At 44.9% G+C, this 7,780-nt stretch overlaps 1 protein-coding gene across 2 annotated transcripts in view; it reads left to right on the top strand.

The window, feature by feature from the left end:
• cabp7b (calcium binding protein 7b) overlaps positions 1–7,780 on the top strand; it is a 68,597-nt gene that overhangs the window by 39,581 nt on the left and 21,236 nt on the right. For both annotated transcript variants that reach the window (XM_019872182.1, XM_019872183.1), the window contains one exon: positions 6,867–7,052. The gene's annotated coding sequence lies outside the window, so the exon portion shown is untranslated. The remainder of the gene's footprint in view (positions 1–6,866; positions 7,053–7,780) is intronic.

Here is a 7,780-nt window from a genome sequence, read left to right on the forward strand (position 1 = left end):
ACCCACTCGCTACCGGGTCGCCCGATACGTATATATGTGTATATACCTGTGTGTGTGCGTGTGTATATATATATATATATATATATATATATAAAAATCCACACACAAAAACACTCAATTTCTCCTGAGCCCATCATCCAATTTTCACAATTCTACAGCTACAGTTTTATTTTGTCTCAGGACAAGTACGCCCGTCTGTATTTTTCACTTGGATTATTTAAAATTAAATAGGCGGGGGTTGATGGAAAATACCCTCCAATTCTGCAATGCCCCAGATATAGACCACAACCACCTTCGCACCCCAAACCATGACCTTCAGGTCTAACCGGCAGTCCAAGGGGACGTTGTCCTGCGCTAAAGTGAATTACGTTGCAGTAATGCATTACGTTAGGCAGCGTTCGCCGGACAATCTGTCTTTGTCGACTTGAGCTGGTCGCTCTTGGCTCATGAATCCTCATCCCATCACTTTACGAATCCAGGTGAAAGATTCCGTGTAAGGAGTTACGCCAAGGTCCCGGGGGGCCCCGGTCCTGTATATGTTTTACAATTGCAAGACACAAGCACAATACCGAAAATCGCCCGTCTTTGGAGAGCATCCCCGCACTCAAGGTCTTCATGAATAAACTATGTCATTTGTATCGTTTACGAGCCGAAGGATAATACTTGTGTACAAAGACTATAGAGTCCTGTAATGGGATTTCAACTTGAACCTAAGCTTCATATGAGGAATAGTAATAACAAATATGGAGGACGTTTGCGAGGGGCCATTTATGAGTCCAGTCACAGCGGCGGATCAATACCATTCATCCGACCAATTTTTGTTTCATTCCAGCGGCGTACTACAAAAAAAAAAAAAAAAAAGTTTTGCAGATTTTTCAGTCTGTTCTGTACTCCATCTGACCGGTGGCATCTCCAAAGTAGTCTTTGCAAACAAATGCTGCATGAATCAGCATGGTCTGTCTTTCTTAACAGATGGGCAGCTTGTGCCGGGGTCCTCCCCTTTGCTCTCGGATAGCTCACGGATGGCGTGAGCGGACAGCCCATCGCTGCAGAGACGCTTCAGGTTGCCCTTGGAAAAAGAGCGTAAATAAGCGTCAGGTAACATACGCGGTGATCTGAGGTTGCGAAGGCAGCACAGTTGTTGGACACAGCAGGGTAGTTTCTGGGAACGTCAACAGATTGTTGAAATGACCTTCAGATCATGTCGTAGTAAGACTTTGAACATAAAACCGTAGTCACATAGACAGATTAACCTTGGTAACAGAAGACCCTTGGGACATGGGAATCGACATGGGAGTATAGAACCATGGAAACTATAAAGTACTTGGAAAGCAAAACAATCTGGTCAAATAGAAACTTGTTTGACAAAAGATCATGTGAACCTTGATGGAGAAAAAAAACAGCCTCTACTATACAACTACGGCGTCAATTAGAACCTTGGGGAGAATACCGTATTTTTTGCACTATCTTTGGAATATAAGGTGCACCTTCAATGAATGGCCTATTTTAAAACGGTTTTCATATATAGGGCGCACCGCATTTTAAGGCGCATAGAATAGAAGCCACAATAATGGCTGCGGTTGTGTTATGCATCCACTAGATAGAGCTACGCTAAAGGGAATACAATACAATACAATACAATATAGCTTTATTTATATGGAGCCTTCACAACTGCTGCAGCTGGAACAAAACGCTCTCAAGAACATTTAAAATACTGTATCCAAGAAATTTGAATATTGGTCCACATACAAGGCGCATCAGATTAAGAAGCCTGTCGGCTTTTGAGAAATTTGAATACTTTTAGGTGCACCTTATAGTGCGGAAAATACGGTACTCAGACTACATTTTAAGCCCTGTGAAAACCTCCAACCCTGGAGACAAAGACGCCCGCGAAGCTTTTACTCCCTTCATTCCGTTGAAATCGTGACGAAAATGTCTCTCGTGCTGCTTTCAAAAGGCAAATTTTCAAGACATGAGAGCAAATAGCTTCCAAATGTGCTTCTCAGAATGATGTCCTTTTTAAATGCTCCTTCTTTGTAAAACATTCAGCTGCTTTTCCGTATTGTGTGAAGTCCCTCCGGCACTGCATCGCAATATGTCAGGCAAGGACGTTCCCGACTATTTATCTCTTATCACAGTCGGTAATCACATCCTCTTGATGCACATCATCAAACAAAAGAGCAAAAACACACTTTGGAGGACACGGACTCGACAACTTTACCACCCGGCGGCGACAAATGGCACCGAGGTAGCCGTAAAACTTTGCTCGCCTGTATTTCTTGTATGTTAAAAAGAGCAAATAAAGTAACTCTGCATGTTCTCGAAGACAATCATTTTTGAGAAAAGGCATAAAAGCCCCCTTGAAATTGCCGAATGACCTTTCCAATTCCCGTCAGTTCCTGTGCTGTGGCCGTTTAATTGCATTCTTTGACTTCCTTTTATTGGGCTCTCCGAAACTGTTTTCCGTCTCATCCCACTTGCCATTGTCTTTGACCGAGGGAGATTTAATTGGAAAATGAAACATTGTTTGGATTCAAACGTCTGGCTCCTGCACAAGGGCGCGTTTTGTGTGCGTTTTTTTTTTTTTTTCTTGGTCTTATCACTCTTTCAGTCAGCGCTCGCCGTCTTCTGACCTGTCAGCCGTGTTCGGTTCTGAATCAAGTATTCTGCCCCTGCAAAGATAAAAATGTTTGCCAGGAAAAAAAAAGGACTGTTAATTTGGACCGACCGATATATTTTTTTGGGGGGGAGGCTGATACCAATTTAAATAAAATTCAGGTAATTGATTAATCGTCCAATTAACTACAAAAAATATACAATGGATAAAACAGCTTGCAACGATCAAGATATGAATTGCAGGTAGAATATTTTGACTGTTTCGCAATACTTGGCAAGAATCAATGAAATTACTCGGGGGGGGGGGCTTCTATTCCTCTTCTTCTCGCTCATAATCATGCTGAGTGTGTTCCAGTAGATCTCAATGCGAGCTGGCTGCAAAATGGTACTACAACTCAAAATTGGCACTTGCCTGTGTACTCTGGGAAAAAAACACAATTACAAATCTGCGGCATTACCGGGGTGACCCGTACTGAAAAGCTGTACCTCATCACTGGGAGATGTTCCTCCCATTTCACCCCCCACCAGAAAACGAAAGTCAGCATTTCACAATGGGATAAACCGGGAATGACAAAGCATGTGCGGCACATTACAGGCCATTGTGTCTCTCCCGCTGCCTTTCAGTTAAGACTTACAGTGGTGACCTACATTCTGGGTGGTGGGGATACACTGAAATGTATATTTGGAGAAGTAGGTCAAGAAATGCTTGTCTTGGCCAACATTTTAAAAAAAACAAAAAAACATCTGAGGATCCAAGTGAGTCAAATCGAGGCGTTACATAATGCTGCCGGAACAGCCGAGGCGATAGAAGGGCTCGGTCGTCTGCGTGTATTTAGCGCTCTAATGTTGATTAAAACTATTAAGGAACCGCTCCCCTCCACAACCTCCCCTCCTCTCCCACGAGGATGAGTGTGATTCATCACTGTACAATTGGATTAAGTCTCCAAATCCGGGAAGGATGAATCCTTGTCATGTGGTCGGCGCTGGTGTTTTGATATTAATATCGTGACCACGAGCGGGTTTGACGTCCTACGCCTCAGCGTTTCCGTATATCTGAGGCACCCGACTGACACACGCCCAATTTCATGGAAATGAAAGGGATTGCAGCCTTTTGAAATGTAAATTGGGACTGGTGAGGGGTGCTGGTGGTGGGGGGGGGGGTTATGCGGTAAAGTTTGATCGTGAATATGAATGGGAATGGATCGCCCCGGTTGACGCAGTGAAATAAGATTTGCACCACCCTTTGCGTGCGTATGCGGGAGTGAATGTCGCTGTGTGTGCAAAACGGTGCGTGAGAATTTGTGTGTGCGTGCGTGCGTGCGTGCGTGCGTGCGTGCGTGCGTGCGTGCGTGTGTGTGTGTGTGCGTGCGTGTGTGTGTGTGCGTGTGTGAGAGAGACTCATGCAGCGCCATTCTGAGACAAGTGAGTCGAAAAAGAAGCAGTACCATCGTAACAAGTGTTTGCGTTTGTCTCAGTAAGCAGTTCAAGCAATTCCCCGCCCCCCTCGTCCCTGTCACTTCCCCGCTGGAGACCCTTCCGCCATAATTAATCATTCATTAGCTTCACGAGTGCATCAGGATCACCACACCGATGTGCCCCCCCCCCCCCCCCCCCCCCAAAAAAAAAAAGACCTTGGGAGTCTCCGGGTCCACAAGTCAGCCTCCCTGTGGATTCATGCGCCAAAGCGAGAAATTAATCACTCTTTGTGGTGTCTAAAGAGAAGTTGGGGTGTCATAAAGCTCCGGGAGGCCTGTTGGGCTTTCAGAAAATGGGTCAGGTGAAAGCCATCTCTGTACTAATGAAGTCCCGGAGCACTGAGCATCACACCTGCACACTTTCAATTAGCGCACAGGACCGCAATACGGAAACCGGCAACGGCAGTCCGGTCTGGGAGTACCCGCTGAGACTCAACAGCTTCCACTGCTCCTCTCCTGCACTGCTCATATATTTGGATGTATTACAGGGCCTTGCTGCATTGACATTTTCAGCCAAATATTTGATTTCAGCTCAGTTCACCACGGTGCTCTTTCGTGGTTTTGGCAACAAGCAGTGGTGGGAAGTAATGAAATACAAATTCTTAAAGTACCCGCGATGGGCACTTGACTCTATTTTGCCGATCTGTGTTCCGTCCGTGACCTGGGTACGCTTCCGTCATCGTCCCTCCGTCCTTCTTCGTTCATATAATAATCCGTCCTCGTCCTCTTCTTAGAGGCGCTCACTACAAACCGCATGTCACTTCATGAGAGAAACGCGTCGTCCATAAAATACGAAACACATGAAATGTCTTGCCAACTTTACACAACGCCAAACTCTGGAAAAACGTGCAGGACTCTCGAATGCAAACATTGACGTGTTCATCACGTACCAGTAGCGCCGTCATTGGCTGTTGCAGATAAGATTGGCCATCAATCAAACAAAAAATAACATGACTGTTTCTTTATATTTTGAATGTCAAAGTGATAAGCAACTCAACATTAGTATTTCACAACACAAATATAGCTAATCTGATAAAATATCCATCCATCCATCCATCCATCTGTTTTCCGATCTGCTTATCCTCACAAGGGTTGCGTGGGGTGCTGGAGCCTATCCCAGCCATCTTCGGGCAGTAGGCGGGGGACACCCTGAACCGGTTGCCAGCCAATCGCAGGGCACGCATAGACAAACAAACATTTGTGCTGACAATCACGCCTCAGGACAATCTTGAATGTTCAATCAGCCTGCCATGCATGTTTTTGGAAGGTGGGAGGAAACCGGAGTACCCAGAGAAAACCCACGCAGGCCCGGAGAGAACATTCAAACTCCGCACAGGGAGGCCGGAGCTGGAATTGAACTTCTGCACTGTGAGGTCGACGCGCTAACCATTCGACCATCGGACCACCCTCTGACAAAATAAAGTAATAATAATAAAAACATTTAGAAATCCGCGCCTCAAATGGGGGGGCATACGCATCTTGGTGGGCGGGCACGGTGAGACGTACAACACAGCCAGCTGGACAGAGGACGAGCGCTCCTCCTCTTGTCTGCATGAAGCAAAATTAAGTCACTCCCTCCCACACACAAACACGGTGAACACGCATGAGACAAGCAGCGCCTCACATTCGGTCTGAAGTAGTGCATTGGCGGATTACGCACGTAAAACAGGCTGGGCGTGTTTTTGTCAGTCGTGAATGAAATGGGTGTCCGGAGGTACTTAACCCGGTTAGGGACGATTAAAGGGACAGACAAAAAAAAAAAACCCTTCCATCCTTGCCAAGTCCGTCCTATTTGACAAAAAAACAAAAAACAAACTTTGTCCTCCAAAATGGCCGTTGGTCCGGACCGTTCCGTCCCAGGGACGGAATTTCCATCTCTGTAAAGTACCATACTCCATCAATCACATATTTGCCTATTTTCTTGACTGTTGATGAGCTTATGCTTTTTTTTCTGTCATTCTTCCACTGTTGTGAACACAGCAGGAAGTTCAAAAAGCAATTTGCAGATTACTGACAACATCGGAAGTATGCCCCGACAGGGTGCAAGTAGTCCACCTGCCCAGTTGGAAGCAGCTATACCAGATAAATGGGAGGCCCGAAATGATCTTTTGGCTAATGTGGGCGGAGCTTGCAGTTATTGTATCATTTGGAGCAAACAAATCATCCCCTGGTACCACTTTCACTGATCCACCTGAAACTGGGCGGACATGTCGATCATAACAGGACGCATGAAAAATGATCCATGCTTGAAATGCAACAGGAAAGCCGCCATTATGGCTCGGAGCAACCATTTTTGAGCAAATTCTAGGACTCAAAATCCGACCAGGGGATTCACTCAAATGAGTCCCAACGGAAAAGTTCGGAAAATAAATCAGCTTGTGCCACCGGTTTGACCTTTCGACACCAAATTAGGTTGACGTCTATCGTAACAGAACGCACGACAAAGTCTCAAGGATCCATGCCCGAAATTGAACAGCAATTTTCATCCAAGGGAATTTGCCCAAACTAGCCTCAGTCGTAAGAACGCATCCTAAACAGATGCTAAATTACAAAGTTTTTTTGTGTGTGTCACATAATTATTGTTGATCTTCAATTTTAGGCGATACCGTTGTTTAACAGCCACCGAAGACAGTATTCGTAAAACCCTTCTCCCCTTTATATTGTTGAGGTCTAATAAAAGATTGCCATTAAGGGACGATATATTACACTTTGAAGTCAATGCGCCTCAGAGAAATAAATAAATAACACAACACAAGTCTTTTGGTGTGCCTGCAGGACTTTTATCGACCACAATCGTCCCCTGGGAGTGCGAGCAGCTCTCCTAAACCTTTTTTTAATGTCTGCTGGAGGGGATGGAGGAGGCGGCCACGTTGTCCTGATGGTGGGATTAAACGGATAAAGTAAAAGGACATCATGCTGCAGATGACATCGCACGGTCAGACCTCTCCACCACCACCAAAGGTCCAAATTTCATTCATTGGAATTTTGTGGGGATTCCGCTTGTTGGACTTTTGTCACTGTAACTTTGGACTAGTTTGTGTGCCTTGACTTATACGCTGTATGGAGGGAGCAAAATCATTTTTTACCCCTTTTGCAACAAGCAGCAGTTTGGCAGAACAGTTCTTCACGAAAGAGACTTCAAGCTATTTATTGCATTCCCAGTTGAAGTTGACTGTCAAACTAAACATCAAACAAAGAGAATTACCCGTTGTGTAGTTGAAACAACCACATAGCTGAGACTTAAAGTCAGCCGACTAAATGCTAACGTTACAAGACAAATTGTCAAAGGCAGTCGAACAACACTAGCATAGATGTCGCACTACTCTATAAAATAATCATGTCGGCAGACAGTACAATACTCACAAGCGCATATTCTTTATCATTTGTGACAACTGAGTTATATTACTTAAGAGTGAATCGGGAAAGGCTTTGTCTATTTCACTCTGTGTTAAACTGCCCTCGGGTGTCCAAGAAACACACACCGGAAGGAGCAGGACAAAATCCATCGAATTGAAGCAAAAAATGTGGCAAAACTATGTAAATATTGCGATAACTTTACGACTGTATATATGACTAAATTACAATATTATCGAGTGCTATTTGTCTTATTTAAAAACACACACACACACACACACACACACACACACACACACACACACACACACACACTGGGGCAAAAAACACCACAC

Source organism: Hippocampus comes, unplaced genomic scaffold (assembly GCF_001891065.2).
Source record: "Hippocampus comes isolate QL1 unplaced genomic scaffold, H_comes_QL1_v1.1 scaffold260, whole genome shotgun sequence".
Lineage (NCBI taxonomy): Eukaryota > Metazoa > Chordata > Actinopteri > Syngnathiformes > Syngnathidae > Hippocampus > Hippocampus comes.